At 41.7% G+C, this 18,938-nt stretch overlaps 1 pseudogene; it reads right to left on the bottom strand.

The window, feature by feature from the left end:
• Nucleotides 1-10,072: 10,072 nt before the first annotated feature.
• On the bottom strand, nt 10,073-13,387 carry LOC127914517 (forkhead box protein J1-A-like; annotated as a pseudogene).
• Between the last annotated feature and the right edge of the window lie 5,551 nt (nt 13,388-18,938).

The following is an 18,938-nucleotide window of genomic DNA, read 5'->3' as shown; positions in this document are numbered from 1 at the left end:
GAGGGGTGCTGAGAGAAAGCTCTGGCTGAGCCAAGCAGTGAGGGGTCCTACGCTTCGACCAGGCCTGGGGGCTTTTATGGCTTTTGTCGCCACGGCAGCTCACCTATTGAGTGGAGCCCCTAAGATATGTAAAACAGCAACGTTTCAAAGCCTCATCTCCACTGTGAAAAACAAAGAAATAAAGAAATCAAATTAAAGTCTGGAAAGGAGTGAGTAAGAGTAGAATAAGAGAAAAAGAAAGTATCCTCTGTAGTAAAAAGCAAAAGGGGGCAGTAGCCAAGCTGTTCGCTGGAATCCGATGAGTGTTGAGAAATAAATAAATAAAGGAATCAATAAAAAGGGAGTGAGGTGGAAAGAGCTTACTATGCTCTTGTTTGCCCAGAGTGTTATTTTCTTTTCTCATTGAGTCAGGCCAAGTCCTGCAAGCGGCTTGGTGCTTCTCCCACCCAGCATTGAGAGGCAGGTCTGGGCTTGCCCGGCCAAGGTCGGCCACGGCTGCCAGGAACGCATACGGCTCAACCTGCCCCCAGCTGCCATGGACCTTGTTTATGTTTGTTTTTGTTCCTCTCAGTAAATGTCCCTCCCCTCCACCCCCAAGGGAGGGACAGTCTGAGCTCTCTCTAGAGTACGGCATGATCAGGTGTCAGTTGACCTGGTCACTTCCTCCAGAGGTATGTGGCCAAGGTGTGCATCGCTGCTGTTGTATTGTCTGTCTCCACAATGGCTTCTCCGTCTCCCTGCGTCACCTGCTCAGGGCCGACAGGGTGCTTTTGTTTATCACTGCCGCAAGGCTTGCTGGGAAATCCATAGAATGCCCACACTCCAGCTTCCACTGCTACAACCAATTCATTAATTCCTCCCAACATTACACAGTATATTTTTTGCCACATCGTGTCAGATGCATTTCTTCCTTGCTAAGGGGGAACAACGATGATGTGAGATGTTGAACACAGAGGTGTAAACTGAGACTGATTCTGCTTTAAGCGGCTTCAGAGGGACTAGATCTCCGGGACTATTGTTCTCTCTTCTGAGTGACTCACCTTGCTGGCTGTTACCTGGACAGCGTAACATACATGCTAATTAGGAAACACAGGAACCATGACACATAACACTTATGTCCAAGTAGGGAACACTTCTTGACAGGTGCACATTTATAAAATGATTAGTACAGCTAACCCTAATGCAGAACTTTAATTGCAATTTCATTTGTTTATTAACATTATTCATTTATACACTTTATAGTAGCCATACAGTATCTAGGAAAACCAAAGTTCTAAAGGCTGGGCCTAATATAGTGTATAAGAGGTCATACAATAAGTTTTATAGTTATTCCGATGTTGAAAATGTGGTTTGTAATGAGGAGCAACTAGGTGCTGTACTTGACACATTTATTAAATTACTTATTCCAGATACTAATAAGCATGCACCGGTTACTAATAAGCATGACTGTAAAAACTGTTAAATCCCTGTGGATTGATGAGGAATTGAAACATTTGATGGTTGAGAGGGTTGAGGCAAAAGGAATGGCAAATAAGTCTGGTTGCACAGCCGATTGGCAAACGTACTGTAAATTGAGAAATCGTGTGACCTAAACTGAACCAAAGAAGAAGAAACTGTACTATGAAACAAAGATAAATTATATAAAGAATGATAGTAAAAAGCTTTGGAGCACCTTATGACATTTTGGGCAAAAAGGCAAACTCTGCTCCATCATTCCTTAAATCAGATGGCTCATTCATCACAAAACCCACTGATATTGCAAACTACCATAGTGATTTGTCATTGGAAAGATTAGCAAACTTAGGCATGACATGGCAACAACAAATTCTGAACCTACGCATCCATGCATTACTGACCAAATTATGAAAGACAGGTGTAATTTTGAATTCCGTAAAGTAAGTGTGGAAGAGGTGAAAAATATTGTTGTCTATCAACAATGACAAGCCAACTTGGATGGAAATGATTGAGGATGATAGCGGACGATATTGCCACACCTATTTGCCATCTCTTCAATCTAAGCCTACAGGAAAGTGTGTGCCCTTAGGCCTGGAGGGGAAGCAAAATCATCAGCCAACCAATCAGCCTGTTACCAACCCTTAGTAAACTTTTAGGGAAAATGCTGTTTGACCAGATACAATGCTATTTCACAGTAAACAAATTAACAACAGATTTTCAGCACACTTATTGAGAAGGGCATTCAACATGTACGGAACTTAGACAAATGACTTAGCTAATGTAACATGTTTTCTGCTGCTACCATGTTGTGTTGCTAAAATGTTGTTGTCATGTTGTGTTGCTACTATGCTGTGTTGTCATGTGTTGCTGCCTTGCTATGCTGTTGTCTTAGATCTCTCTAGTAAAGAATAAGTTGTGGGAGCAGTTTTGTTAGGCTTCAGTGCAGCTTTAGACATTATCAATCATAATATTCTGCTAAAAAAACGTATGTGTGTCACTACTTCTGCCGGTCGTTGCCTCTCCTTGTTCGGGCAGTGCTCGGCGGTCGACGTCACCGGTCTTCTAGCCATCATTGATCAATTTTTCATTTTCCATTGGTTTTGTCTTGCCTTCCCACACACCCGTTTTCAATCCCATGAATTACCTGTTGAGTATTTAACCCTCTGTTTCCCCTCATGCCTTTTTTCAGAGATTGTTTATTGTCCGTGTTGTGTTTATTGTATAGGTGCGCAACGGGTCCTTGTACCCATGTTTGTTTATATTCTATTCTTATTAGTGTTATGGAGCATGTTACGTGGACATTCATTAAAAGACTCCATTTTACACTCCGTTTGACTCTCCTGCGCCTGACTTCCCTGCCACCTATACACACGATTTTGACGATGTGTTATGGCTTTACATCCCCTACCATATTGTGGATCGAGAGTTACTTGTCTAACAGAACACAGAGGGTGTTCTTTAACTTCTTATAGCTGGGGGCAGTATTGAGTAGCTTGAATAAGGTGCCCAAAGTAAATGGCCTGCTACTCAGTCTCAGTTGCTAATATATGCATATTATTAGTAGTATTGGATAGAAAACACTCTGAAGTTTCTAAAACTGTTTGAATGATGTCTGTGAGTATAACAGAACTCATATGGCAGGCAAAACCTGAGGGAGAAATCAAAACAGGAAGTGAGAAATCTGAGGCTGGTATGTACTCAACACAGTTCCCATTGAAATCCCCTTGAGATATTAATGATGTTGTACTTCCCAGGGCTTCCACTAGATGTCAACCGTCTATAGAAATTTGAATGAGGCTTCTACTGTGTTTTGGGACTGAATGACAGCAGAATGAAACAGGTGTCTGACAGTCAGCCATTTTCTGGTCACGCGCATTACACATAACCTGTGTTCCATGGCTCCTGAAGACACAAAGGAATACTCCGGTTGGAACTTTATTGAAGATTAATGTTAAAAACATCCTAATGATTGATTCTGTACTTAGTTTGAAATGTTTCTTCGACCTGTAATATAACTTTTTGAAGTTTTTGTCCAACGTAACGCTGACTAGAATGAGCGTTTGGATATATATACCAAACGCGCTAACAAAAGTAGCTAATTGGACAAAAATAACGGACATTATCGAACAAATCAAGCATTTATTGTGGACCTGGGATTCCTTGGAGTGCATTCTGATGAAAATCATCAAAGGTAAGGGAATATTTAGCATGTAATTTATGATTTATGTTGACTACAACATGGCGTCTATTTTGACTTGATTGTTCTGAGCTACATCTCAGATTATTGCCATGGTTTGCTTTTTTTTAATCTGACACAGCGGTTACATTAAGGACAGGTATATCTATAATTCCATGTGTATAACTTGTATTATCATCTACATTTATGATGAGTATTTCTGTTGAATCGATGTGGCTATGCAAAATCACTGGATGTTTTTGGAAGTAGTGAATGTAACGCGCCAATGTAAACTCAGATTTTTTTATATAAATATGAACTTTATCAAACAAAACATACATGTATTGTGTAACATGAAGTCCTATGAGTGTCATCTGATGAAGATCATCAAAGGTTAGTGATTCATTTTATCTCTATTTGTGTTTTTGTGACTCCTCTCTTTGGCTGGGAAAATGGCTGTGTTTTCTGGGCTTGGTGGTGACCTAACAATCGTTTGTGGTGCTTTCACCGCAAATCCTATTTGAAATCGGACACTGGTGGGATTAACAACAAGAATACCTTTAAAACGGTATAAAATACATGTATGTTTGAGGAATTTTAATTATGAGATTTCTGTTGTTTTGAATTTGGCGCCCTGCACCTTCACTGGCTGTTGTCATATCATCCCGTTAACGGGATTGCAGCCCAAAATGAAAGCCTTTCCAACATAATCTAGGTAGAGTCAGGCATTCCCCAGGGCAGCTGCCTAGGCCCCTTTCTTTTTTCAATCTTTACTAATGACCTGCCACTGGCTCTGTGTAAAGCCTGTGTGTCTATGTATGCTGATGACTCAACACTATATACGTAGGCTACCACAGCAAGTGAAATCACTGCAACACTTAACAAAAGCGCTGCAGTCAGTTTCAGAATGGGTGTCAAGAAATAAGCTAGATATTTCAAAAACATAAAGCATTGTCTTTGGGACAAATCATTCACTAAACCCTAAATCTTAACTAAATATTGTAATGAATAATGTGGAAGTTGAGGAGACTAAACTGCTTGGAGTAATCCTGGATTGTAAACTGTCGTGGTCAAAACATATTGATGTAACAGTAGCTAAGATGGGTAGAGGTCTGTCCCAGTACTACAGAGCCATGACTACATGGAACTCTATTCCACATCAATTAACTCATGCAAGCAGTAAAATCAGATTGGAAAAACTGATAAAAATACACCTTATGGAAGCGGGGACTGTGAAGAGACACAGGTACAGACACACGCATACACACCCACATGATAACATACGCACTGTACACACATACACATGGATTTTGTGTTGTAGATATGTGGTAGTAGACACTTAATATGTTGTGTAATGTAATGTTTTGGGCCACTGCCTTAATTTTTCTGGACTCCAGGAAGAGTAGCTGCTGCCATGGTACCAGCTAATGAGGATCCATAATAAATACAAATACACTTTGAGCCAGCTATTGTTTCCCCCATATTCATTTTAGTACAACCGACTGGTTCCCTCTTCCTAACAGCAAAGCGTGGCACCCTTAAACTGACTGGCTGGTTTTCTATCTCTAATAGTAACCTCTATGAAAGATAACTCCCTTAGAAACATCCTCTCTCAGCATTAGGGGAAAAAGTTCAAGTTTACTGCAAAACCCCAGAAATGTCCTTGTCACTGCAATCATTTGCTGTCTCATTCTGTCTTCTTCAACACCTACAAAAGACCTTCCCCAGCCTTGTGTAATGAATGCTGGGCCCTCCCACTGTTTCCCTGGGTATTGTTTCCCTGTGGTTACACACTGCGTGTATTGCTCACTAAGCCACTGATGGATGTCAGATTACCCCTCTGCCTGTGTCTCACTGACAAAGAGACATCGACCCACACTGCTGCAGCACAGGAAAACACAAACACACACTGTCACACCAAATATACACTCACCACCACACATCCCTCTCACAATGATCCACAGTGTTCGCCTGACCTCAACATATCAAACACATATGTCATCAGCCTAATATTGACTTTGATTCTATTTGACCTTTGACATATTCCTCTTTTACCAGTATTTTGTATCATTTCACAGCAGTGAACCTGTACTGAAATATGTGTTTCTAGAGGTTGTTTCAGAGCATAGTAAAATCAACACAAAAACACACCATAAAACTTAAGGGCTTTTCTGATGTGTTGTATGGTGTGTGGTAGGTAACCTTGTTGATTTTTCAGGCACCATAGTGAAAATGTGATAAGGTACATTTTTACTTCCGCCTCCACACACCCACTGAACAGAGATGAAAAACTAGCAACAAACGGAACAAAATAAAGTGGTCTGTAGTGATCCACTTATCTTATCAGTGCTGTGTATGGCACAGTGCATCATTTTTACCCATATGATTGGCTATTCAGAGCACTATCTAGGACATTCACTTGACTGAACAACATAAGAGCCTTATTCCAATACATAGTATACCCTGGCAGGGTATAAAAGGGGGTTAACGAACAAGACAGTGCAGTGTTTTAAGGCAGACCCTGTGAATCCACCCCCTCCCCACCCAGAAGGGGGGTGTGAGTAGAGGTTCACTTTAGTAAGGTAAGTGCACTTTTACAAAGATTTACACCGCCACTATAATAAATCTGAGCGGGCTGTCCACCTCCCTCTCTTTCCACGCCATCCGTCCACAACCCTAATCAACCCCTCCCTGGGCCTTGCAGGGACCAGTAACATACACTCTCCCATTCTCCCTCCAGTCTACATAACAATGGCACCAGCAGTTACCCTGGAGACCAGCCTTTCATTGGCCGTGTGATAAAAAAGATGTATTCCCCCTCTCTTCTTAACACTTTTCCCTTTTTCCCTCTTTTCTGGAGCCGATGGATAAGCTGAACTCACGAGTAGAGCTGCCCAAGCCATCAGCGGCTCGCTCCTCCTTTGCAGTACACAGCCTGGTTGAATACCAATGGAGTTGTGGGGGCAACGGGGAGAAATACATTGTGAAGGCAACGCCCTGGTGCCCTCGTTCTAGTGGCTGATATGTTCTTCAGTTTGTGACCTCCTGGGTCGAGTCCTCTTGTTAAACTAGCTGGATGTTTCTTTTTTTATAAAAAATATATATATATTCTCCCTTTCCTACTTGTTTTTCACTACATTTTTGCTTATCACATAAAACAAATGGAAGCTTTGCACATGTATCTCTACACCTAAGATACGTTGGGTATTCACATTTTCCTGTTGTTGCCTTTTTGCACTTTCAGTTTGGAGCGTTCCTGGGTTGGGACAAGCGAGCGAGTGGCAGGGAGGGTTAGCATTTCACCAGGGAGCTCTCCTTACCTGCAGCCATCAGCAGGGTTGGGGAAGAATGGCTGCATCATGTTACCAACAGCCTCTCATCTAACCAGCCTGCCACATTATAATTATGAACCCTACACTCCACCTGGACAGACAAATGTACCATGTGATAACTGCTGTCCAGGGGGCCTCTGTGGAGCTGGGCTGGGGGAGAAGGCTAACTCAGACTGTCAGCTCTCCTTTCCCAAGCAGAGAGCACTACGGATGGAGATGGAGAACCGTACCCTTCCCGTGGAGGGTTGGGTGTCCAGTCCACCATACAGAGGTATAGGATTTCTCACCTGTGTGCTCCAACTTTTTCCTGATTACCTCATGAGGCATTTGTGTGGTAAAGACAGTCTCAGTCTTTGACACCATGACATGCTAGCTATACACTGGGCTTAATTTGAAAACGCCACAGGGAAACATTCGTACCCTGAACGTGGTACTTAGCTAATCCTCGGAAGTAGAGAGAGACGGTGTGGTCCAGAACAGACAGGATAGTGATATATGGAGGCGTGGGACACTTGTTCCTGTTAGACCCCACACTGACCCAGTGAGACGAGCACAGAGCAGAGCCCTGGGAGGGGGACAAGTGTCTGACTGAGCACAGACAAAAGCCAGAGAAAGACCCCAATCCACTGCCTGAGCCCAGTCACCCCCGAAAAGAGATGAGCAGGAAAAGGCAAGCGTTAATCACACCAACACACACAGAAGACACACTAATGGGGTGGAATCAGGAATGTACAGAGAGAAAATAGAGACAGAGATAAAAAGACAGAAAGACAGATAGACATCTTCAAAAGCACCGCACTCATGTAAACTCATTCAAGTTTGAAGGTTTTTTTTATTGTCAAGGAAAAACAGAAAAATAAACAGAGTATGAATGCATATCTCCATAAAAAGAAATCTTGAGGTATGATGCCAATAGGGTCAACTTGGATGACCAGTGTTTTGGAAGAGCTAATACATAACTGACAAAATATTGTAGTAGTTAATTCACTTTTAAAGGAGGAGTTTCCTTCCATCAGGATGTATCCATACCGTACCACAATAAACCATGAACTGGGTCTGACGAAGTCCACTGCATTACTAACCTTCAATGTAATGTAAAAATAGACCAAGTATCACTCACTGTACATTGATTGCACTTTCACACTTCATGGTGGATTTACAACACTAATAAACCAGGAGTAGTTCTTCTGCAAGATAACGACTATTAGTACATTTTAATATACATGTTAAAGGTCGACTTTGGGTAAAAACAGAAAAATAGCGGCTTTAAACTGTATAACTGATCAATGCACCATCATACTAGGTCATTTAATGCTTAAAAACACAACCACAATTTATGAACAAGATATTTGGCTACAGAAGGGCCATTTCTTACCGACCTCTACAGCTTCTTTCCAAACACAAATCCTGTGAAATGACGTCAACACACTGGAGGAGTTACTGGCTAGCTAAAGTGGGTATCTTAGCTAACAAACTGTCTACATCGGTCACGGCATGCATGACAAGAATGACACTTCGACGAACCACCAAAGGTACACCCCATTTCTGTTTGAAAATGTACCGTTTTTTTGTCCCATAAATCGACCTTTAAGACTCACTCATGTCTTGAAACCGTGTGATTTGGTTTAGTAAGACCAGAGGAAAGACAACCATTTCCAGGTAAAGGTAGACTTGAAACAAAACAAGAGAGTATCTCATAACTCAACATTTGTTAATGTAATTCCTGCTTGTTTATGTCATCTTTTTTGCATTGTGTCCTTCTGTTGACCAATAGGCTTCCATCAGCTTTCCTTGGTGAAAACCCAGCCTCTAACACTGCTGGTCTTCTGGTCCCAAGTGTTGTTCTTTGCACATCTAACCTGAAGGTCGGGTATTCATTGACAAGCCACTGAAACCTTTGCAAAGGAGAAGCTTGCCTTGAGCTATTCTGCATTGGAATGAACTTGTCTTTACGACATCCAGATCTGTCCTCTACTGCTCTCTGTAACTGGTTAACTCACTGAAATTTGTTGAATTAATGAATATTAAATATAAATTTACACTCTGCTGATAATATGACAATCTAAAGCTTGCTAAAAACAACCTGTTTTAAATTGTTCTGCATACATTTAAAGTGAAAAGCTCATTATTCAAAGAATGCATTCAGAAAGTAGTCATTATAGAAAACCCCAGACATAAAACTATTTTAAGTCTAAAAACTCTTCTAATTAGTAGTAATTTGGCAAATATCTCTTCGTTGATCATCATAGTATCCCTTTCACTTCAGTTACAGATATTGTATATTGATATTAAATAGACACTATTTTCAGAATGTCATCCAAATGCATCCACAGATCGTTAAAAGTCAGATCATTCAGCATTTCAGTAGAATTCAGTTAAGGACCGAAATTCCTGAAGTCTGATGCATACATTCCAAAGATCTTCACAACAAATAATAGTATTCCCTGTGAGGTGGATTCATCTAAACCTTTATGAAATATTCAGCATGCTAAACCAACTATTCTTAAGCAGCTAAAACGTTGCATCACTGTCAGGTACAACACCTCAACTCATCATTTGCTATTGGCCTTGCATCTCGAAACTGTCCATAACTTTCAAAGAGTACAGTCACTGTAAAGTCTTACTTTGTAATTTCATCTAATGCAAAATAAATGTAAATTTCTAAAATGTCAATTCCAATGTTCTGTTGTTCACCCTTGTGCCTGGATGACAATTCCTCTATCCATGTCAACCTGCAATCCATTTAATACCACATATATATTCAGACTGTAAACAAAGACATATTGGTGGTTTTCCTGTCCTCAGACAGGAATATTTTTGTTTCTCTTTGTGAGCGAAGTCTTATTGATCATGTCTATTATCAATGTCATGGTCCCAACAGTAGGTTTGATATAGTTTTGTCCAGTAATCATTTAGAATACTGCAGTTCATTGTGGCATTTTTGCTCTGTTGGTATTAATGATGTCATCCATTATTGTACCAATTTCAAAAACATAATCTAGAAATCTTAAAAAATGTGTATGTGTAAAAGGTCCATTTAGTTCATATGGTGCCTCTCTTTTAAACAATAATCTAGTAGTGTCATCATCACAGTATAGTCAGCGGTCTTGAAGGCCAAAGAATTGGAGAACATGTCTTTAGAGAAGATACTCTATCTTACTGCTGAGGTCCCCTCCGAGTCTCCCAGGTCAAAGAGCTGCTCCAGGTTGACTGTGGAGCTGCACAGGAGGTTGAGTAGATCCCTGCTCCTCTTCCTCTGGCCAGGGGCTCTGCAGGAATGCTGTGGCCAGGAACGTCTCCTCAAAGTCTGCTCCGCTGCTCCTCTGGGTCTCCGCCAGCACGTGGCTGCTGTCTGCTGTCCCGGGGGCCTCCAGGGGGCAGATGTGGGTCCCCCGCACCATCAGGTCCTCCTCCTGGGGGATGGGGCTCAGTGGACCCCCTCCGTCCAGACTCAGCTCCCGCTCAGCGCAGAATCCAGGAGGGCGTCCCAGTCAAAATTCCCCTTCAGGGAGCCCAGTTCCCTACTCCTCCACAGACAGCAAAGGAGAGCTGGAGCGCCAGGGGACTTTGACCATGGCAGTCCTGGAGCCCAGTGTGTGTTTCCTCTTGTGTCCAGGGCCTCCCTTTCTCATGGGCCATGCCCCAGCATGGTGCCTTCGGCCAGACAGGGGTCCCAGTTCTGGTCGGCTCCAGTGGCCTCTTCAAACTCTCTGAGAGCTGCTGAGCCTCTGGATTGACACACAGCCCACTCTGGCTGCCTGTGGGGTTGCAGAGGCCCCTGGGCAGGGGTTGGGAGTTGGCCCTAAGCCTGTTCTGCAGGGCAGGGTTGATCTGGACAGGGGCATCCCCCTCTTCTTGTAGGCCCCATTGAGGAGGCGCTCTGCGTACTGCGGATCGATCTTCCAGAAGCCCCCTTCCCTGGCTCATCCTTCTGCCGCGGAACCTTGATGAAACACTTGTTCAGAGACAGGTTGTGCCGGATGGAGTTCTGAAATAGCGCATGAGGGGGACAGGATTGACATGGCAGTACACATTCAGTCCTGGTCCATCAAATATATTAGCTTGTGTACTCTTGCATTCAGCCTTATCAGAGCTCAACACTGCCCCCCCCCCACTAGACGAGTGACCTACTGACCTTTGTTAAATATTATCTGCCCCATGCACTGGCTTACAATAACAGAATGCTCAGGAAATTAGTATAACTTCTGGAACCGGGGAGTATGGCTAACGACTTAATTAATCATTTATCCAGACACTTTTTCCAGGGAATTTCTTCCCTTTGATGGGGAATCTGCACTTTTGATGCCATACTGCCCCTCCCCATACTCCCCCATTGCCTCTCCTTGCTCAAGCAGAAAACCTGGGAGCTATTTCTGAAAAATAATGTAATGGGTTTAAAAACACACACACACACACACACTAAAATGTGTGTTGTGGGGGGATGAATTCTTCTTAAGCAAGATGCCTACTGCCAAGTAAGGGGACGTCCAAGGCAGTATTTGCTACAATCTTTGTAAGTTACGGGAGTATTTGCTGCCATCTTTGTATCATGAGAGACCTTAATTCCCATAAACCATAGCTGCTAATGCTTGATCAGAGTGTGGCAGACAGCCCAGGGCTCTCAATATACAGACTTTGGAAAAAACTGTGCTCTTACTCTTTCCTGTTAAAGAAAAACTGTGCAAAGCTGCATCTTGGCCCCACTCCAAAACACACATAACCCTCTGTGGCAGATGCTGAAGAGGACTCTCTCTCTCTGTCTCTCACTCTCTGGCTGCTCGAGACATAGTCAAGTTACGAACGTGACTGAGAGCCTCTCACAGGACCTAGTCTAAAGCATACTATTAGAGCCATTTTCAAGTGTGTGTGTGGGTGTGACTTTAGCAACATTTACCTGCCAGGTGGGGTCAGCATGGCGGAAGTAGCAGAAGTTGTCAGTGATCCACTTGTAGATGCAGGAGAGGGTGATCTTGATCTTCTTGCTGGCCTGCATGGCCATACAGATGAGTGTGGCGTAGGAGTAAGGTGGTTTGATATGAGGGTTTGTCTTGTAGTCCACCTCATCGGGGCAGTGACCATGGGACACAAGGCTAGGGAGGGCTGACAGGGACTGCATCCTACAATAGGCTGCTGCTGTGGGCTTGCCTGGGGTGAGGGCATCCCTATGGATGCAGGGTCACCAGCCAGAGGGAAGCGGGAGCCTCTGAGCCCAGCTGCTGATGGCCGAAGAAGTGAGGCTGGTGGTGAGTGGAGAGAGGAGCCTGTTGAGGCCCATTGGCATTGAGAATAGAGAACTCCTGCAGCCACTGCAGGCTGGTCAGGCTGTCATCCAGGTTGTCAGAGACCCCAGTGCTGCTGGAGCCTGCAGAGGCTGAACTGTCGTCCAGGTCCAGCTCCTCAGAATGAGCAGCGGCAGTCACCACTTCCTCCTCCAGCCCCACCGAGCCCTCGGGCCAGGGGTCTGCACAGCTTAGAGACAGCATGGTCCTCCCTCCGCTCCGATGGCTAAAGCTCCCCTATACCACCAGACAACAGCCTGACAAGGAAAATATACACCCGACATGAACAAAGCTGAAAAGGACAATGATAGCCCTATTTGAAAACAGAGCCCTTTGAGGTATGTCAGGGTAAGTGAAATAGTTTCTCTCTGTGGTAATGGCACGTTCTATTCAGTGACTTGTAGGGAAACAAATTGTAGGAACAATAGCTGCATGTAGTTGAGATCTTTCAAATGTTGATATTTGATTAGAAACTGCTTAACAAAAGGAGTGCATGGGTTTGTAATCCCAGAATAAAGATTGTTATTAATGACATTATGTGCGAAAGACCTGCAATGTTTATTCTTACTTGTTCCGATGTTGACTGTCTGGAGGTCATAGAACTTTTGTGAAAAGTGATTGGAGCGCAGTCTAGCCTACCTATCTACACGTAATAGCTTATAGCCATAAAACGGGACTCTCCACACAAATGCTGAGACAAAGGCACAGTTATAAACTTATATATGTAGAGTGAATTTATGATAAACGACTCAAAACGTGATCAAATAGAGTAGGCTATTGACAAATGAATGAATTGTGCCAAATCAGATATTTGAGATGATTTAATTTAAGTGTTTCAATTATTTAAAAAAATATGAAGATGCTTATAGCTAGCTAGTAATTTAATTTAACTTAAATTTAACAACAAAACCTTACAATAGTTACAATTAACAACTTTGTATATTTATGGCAAGATATCAATAATAATTTGCTACAATTTAATGATAACCTACTTAATTCTAATATGTTTTAATTTTTTTAATTAAAATAATGTAAAAACATGACAAACTTACCTTGATCTGATATAATGCTGAGAAAATACCTTACAATCCAAATGGCCAATTGATAAATTATTAATCTCACTTTAGCCTTGAGGATTTGCACTTTGTTGAAAATGTATGAAAAAATACCTCCGAGATGTCTTTGGCGCTCTGATGCGCGCTTGTTCAACCCAACGTCTCAAAAGCAAGGTCTTTATAACGGTGGCAGCGGCTAAGGATCTCTCCGGGGCAGTTTAATACCTGGTACGGGAGGTTTGTCCGGCAACCATAGAAACAGTACCCCCTTGTAAACAGCTTCCCGTTCGACTATTGGCTTGGTTGTTGCTATAGTGCTTCATTTTTAATCAGTCTCACTCAGGTTTGTTCGTCACGCAAGTAAATCCCAGTCTGGTGTCCCAAAGGAGTTGGAAGGACTGATAGGTTTTTGTATTTTATTTATTTTCTACAAATCAGCTTGATCTTTTATCCCATCAGATGAGTTTAAAATGGAAAATGGAAATGTACTAAATGTGTTGAATGGAACGGTTTTGACATAAAAGCATAAATAGACATTATCTAAATGTTCAAGCAGATTGAGTTGGTATAATAATACAATATATTTATATTAATTTGAGTAGGTTATTTAACCCAATACCTTGCAGACAATGCACTTTGCGACAACCTTTGGAAGTGAATTCTGGAAATAAAAAATCTGGGGGTTTTGTCCCCAAAATTGTACATGAATTGTTCATCCTAAACTTTGCAGAGAAAGGCAATGGGGAGCAGAGAGTAAACTCTGAGTGGTGTTGGCATTGAAGATAAGACATTTTGGAGTGTTAACCCCAGTTCTGTAAATGTGACAAAGTTGTCAAAAAAATATAAACAAAAAAGCAGACATCCAGCTCTGAGTGGGGACAGAACTCAAGAGATGAGGAAGCCTTTATTTGCTTTACAGTTGCTTTTGTCAAGAGTCTCAGGAAACCACTCAGCCACACTAATAGAGCGTCCAAGGGGCCAAACCTTTTTGTTTCTCTTTTTTTCCTTTTCTGTCTTATTAACAAAAGTACATTCCTTCACAGACGCACACCCTCCTGGATGTCCAAAGGTACATCAAGTTCCAGGACCCTATCGCAGGGTGCTAATTCATTCAATCATAACCAGTTACGATTTTATAATCCTCCATCGTTGTAACTTGTTGTCGTAATATGGTAAAAATGACTACATGACTACTACTAAATGAATCAATCACAGATTAGACATTTTACCATACATGTAGCCTACACCAAGGGAAAAACTCTTGTGCTTTTCGCACTCTCCAAGTTTTGGGAGGGCAGACAAGGAAAAACAACAGACCAATCAGCGAAGATCAGTCTGACAAAGAGAGTGAGAGAGAGAGTGATGGAGGATAGGATCAGGGCCAGTTCTCTGAGTACTTTCTGCTTAGTATCAGTCAGCCCTTTTGCCACTCAACCGTAAATCCACGGCCCATTGTTGCGCCCTGTAGGGCTGGTGTTCTGACCAGACCTGATTGTTCATGTCAGACTCTGAACCAGCCCCGGCCCTCCTGCCCACCATGAGAAGTCAGAGGTCAGAAAAAGCGAGCAGCCAATCACAGTAATGCTGACAGGGAGATGAGTTGAGGCTGTCTGGGAAATAGGGAAGGGACAGAGATTAGACACCAATGACATTGGCTTGGGGTCACGGCTGGACAAAGCTGGGGAATGCCAACAGACCTCAGCACAACTACAGTCTTTGTTGCTATCATCAATCATCAACTCAAACAAGATAAACTATGTAAAAAAAGTGAATTATTGGGAAACTAAACCTGATGCATATGAGTTTAGTAAACTTGACCAACACCGCGGACAGGAACACACACAATAAATATGCATAGGCCACCGATTTTGAATTCATACAGGTTTTAGAAATGTTTCCTTACTCAAACATGATCAACATCTGAATATTGAATGTTTAATCCCCTGTATAAGAATGACTTGCATCACATCACAAAAATAAACTTCTCTCCTCGAACTTTATTCAGGCAAAGTTAGGGTTTGTGACAATGCCTTTCCATTGACAGGAGATGGCGCTAGATCATAGAAGATTACGGGTGGCTCTTTTCTCAAGAGGACAACAGCCCAATGGTGATTTTTGAACAAATATGACATTTCTTATTAAATAGTTTGATGTGTACTTTCTTTAAATCCTCAAATATAGTTTTTGTAGTGTAATAATTTGTGTTCTGAAAAAATATTCTAAAACAAAATATTTGAAACAAAATATTATACACACAAATGCAGTGCCCTCGGAAAGTATTCAGAACCTTGACTTTCCCCCAACAAAAAATGTGTTACAGCCGTTTTCTAAAATGGATTAAAACGTTTTTAAAACATCAGCAATCTACACACAATACCCATAACGACAAAAATGAAAACAGGTTTTTAGAATGTTTGCAAATCTATTAAATCTAAAAGCAAAATACCTTGTTTACAATAAGTTTTCAGAACTTTTCTAGGAGAATCGTGGTGAGCTCAGGTGCATCCTGTTTCCATTGATCATCCTTGAGATGTTTCTACAACGATTAGAGTCCACCTTTGGTAAAATTAAATTGATTGGACATGATTTGGAATGGCACTGCGTACTGTCTATACAAGGTCCCACAGTTGACAGTGCATGTCAGAGCAAAAACAGACATGAGAGTCGAAGGAATTGTCCGTAGAGCTCGAGACAGGATTATGTCAGAGGCACAGATCTGGGAAGGGGTACCAAAAATGTCTGCAGCATTGAAGGTCCCCAAGAACACATTGGCCTCCCATCATTCTTAAATGGAAGAAGTTTGGAACCACCAAGACTTTTCCTGGAGCTGGCTACCCTGCCAAACTGAGCCATCGGGGGAGAAGGGCCTTGGTCAGGGAGGTGACCAAGAACCCAAAGCTATTGTTCCTTTGTTGCAGATGGGAGAACCTTCCAGCAGGACAAGCATCACTGCAACACTCCACCAATCAGGCCTTTATGGGTAGAGTGGCCAGATGGAAGCCACTCCTCAGTAAAATACACATATCAGCCCGCTTGGGTTTTGCCAAAGGCACCTAAAGACTCTCAGACAATGAAAACAAGATTATCTGGTCTGATGAAACCAAGATTGAACTCTTTGGCCTGAATGCCAAGCGCCATGTCTGGAAGAAACCTGGAACCATTCATACGGTGAAGCATGGACAGCAACCTAAGCACACAGCCAAGACAACGCAGGAGTGGCTTCAGGACAAATCTCTGAATGTCCTTGAGTGGCCTAGCCAAAGCCCGGACTTGAACCCGATCGAACATCTCTGGAGAGACCTGAAAATAGCTGTGCAGCAATGCTCGCCATCCCACCTGACAGAGCTTGACGGATCTTCAGAGAAGAATGGGAGAAACTCCCCAAATACAGATGTGCCAAGCTTGTACAAAGTACTGAGTAACGGGTAGAATACTTATGTAAATGTGATATTTCCATTTTTATTTTTTTTTATAAATTGGCAAACATTTCTGAAAACCTGTTTTTTCTTTATCATTTGGGTGTTGTGTGTAGATTGATAAAGGGGAAAAACACAATATAAACAATTTTAGAATAAGGCCATAACATAACACAATGTGGAAAAGTCAAGGGGACTGAATACTTTCGAAGTCAATCTACTATACTATAGATACTCTACCAGACAAAAGTTTGGACACACCTACTCATTCAGGGGTTTTTTTCTTTATTTTTAAAACTATTTTCTACATTGTAGAATAATAGTACAAGACATCAAAACTATGAAATAACACATATTACATGTAGTAACCAAAAGTGTTTGAACAAATCAAAATATATTTTATATTTGAGATTCTTCAATGTAAACCTTTGCCTTGATGACAGCTTTGCACACTCTTGGCATTTTCAACCAGCTTCATGAGGTAGTCATCTGGAATTCATTTAAATTAACTAGTGTGCCAAATACAGGCTGCATCACATCTGGCCATGGTTGGGGAGTCCCATAAGGTTAGCACAATTGGCCCAGCGTTGTCCGGGAGTAGGCCGTCATTGTAAATAAGGAAATTGTTCTTAACTGACTTGACTAGTTAAATAAAAGGTTACACATAATGTCAGAGTATGCGAAGCTGTCATCCAAGGCAAGCAGTGGCTACTTTGAAGAACATAAAATATATGTTTTGGTACTACATGATTCCATATGTGTTATTTCATCATTTTGATGTCTTCCCTATTATTCTACAATGTAGAAAATAGTTTAAAAAATAAAGAAAAAAACCCTTGAATGAGTAGATGTGTCCAAACATTTGACTGGTACTGTATATATATTCATCAAAACCCCTGCCTGTTATACACAGAGTTTATTCACTGTTTCCAGTGGGCCCCCAAAGCTATAGTGAAGGGCCTTTTCCCAGGAACCCTGGCTGTGTGCTACTTACACTGAACCTGCATTCATAGCTCTGACAGCGACCAAAAAAGGAAGATGGTGACATACTCGTGAGTCACAGCTCAGGTTGGTGGTGGAAACAAGATGGAGGTCAACACGTGGGCAAGAAAAAAAAAGCAAGACATCCTGATATCTCTGAAAACAAAGTCCACTCTGTCAAAGATCATGTTAATCATTGACCAATGAAAGTATGGCTCCACCTCCTTTACTCTGTGTTTTGGGAGAGCCTGGTATCTGAAAGCAGATGGTGATCTGCATGAGACAATAACAATTTAGGTTATGTCTCCTGCAGTGTGAGTAATATACAGTTATACAGAATATATCACCCATTTAAAACAGGCATTTTTGTCCAGATAAGCTTTAAGGGGACAAAATATGCAGCATAAGAACAGATAGGTGGCCATTCAGCAGTAACCTACTTTTCAGTATTTTGAACTGACTGACCTCTCACATTGAGCCCAGATCATTTGGTCTGACCATTTAAAGCAAGCGTCAAGTATTGAGCTTTTTTGTGTGGATAATGTTGTATGCTGCCCATTTTGAGAGGAAATGTTGTTTTTGGTTTCAAATTATTATCCCCAAAAGATAAAACATGGGTAACCTTGAAGCTTGATGGTCACAATGTATGACTTGTTGTTTCATGAAAATTAAACAACAGAGTGACTTTCACTTTCTGGTTGTGTAATGTCAAAAATGGCAGAAATGTCCTTATGTCCTTATCTTCTGTATGTTTTGTTTCAAGTTTTAATAAAAAAAGTCCCATGACCTTCTAGTGTAATGATTTATTTGCTGAAGCAAATTGCCTATTAAAATAACCCCCCTCAGTGTGGTGCAGAATTAACAGAATAAGTCATTTGTTGAAAGTCATCACGATAAACACCCAACAGATGCTCATAACTGACCAACAAAAATCTCATAAATTCTTTCCTTGAATAGTTCATTAGACCATTCTGGAACATGAAGTCACTATTCCCAGAGCTATCTTTCCATCGGAAAGAACATGTTTCCGAAAGCCTCATTCCAAATGTTATTATTTAAGTGAATTTACTCATCAGTCTCAAAATAAATGGGCCAAAATGCATGTAATTTGGGAGCCTATTTAAAATACACAGACAAAGTATTAAAGTAAATGATGGAGTGCTATGTTGCTATGCCGGAAAAAGTCTGAAAGAATAGAGGAAAGGTGGGATTTGAAATCCTCTGGGAACCTTTGGGGCCCCTAT

The sequence above is a fragment of the Oncorhynchus keta genome, chromosome 32, assembly GCF_023373465.1.
Source record: "Oncorhynchus keta strain PuntledgeMale-10-30-2019 chromosome 32, Oket_V2, whole genome shotgun sequence".
NCBI classification, from domain to species: domain Eukaryota; kingdom Metazoa; phylum Chordata; class Actinopteri; order Salmoniformes; family Salmonidae; genus Oncorhynchus; species Oncorhynchus keta.
Note: the sequence above shows the minus strand (reverse complement) of the source record. Positions and strands in the feature narration are given on the sequence as shown.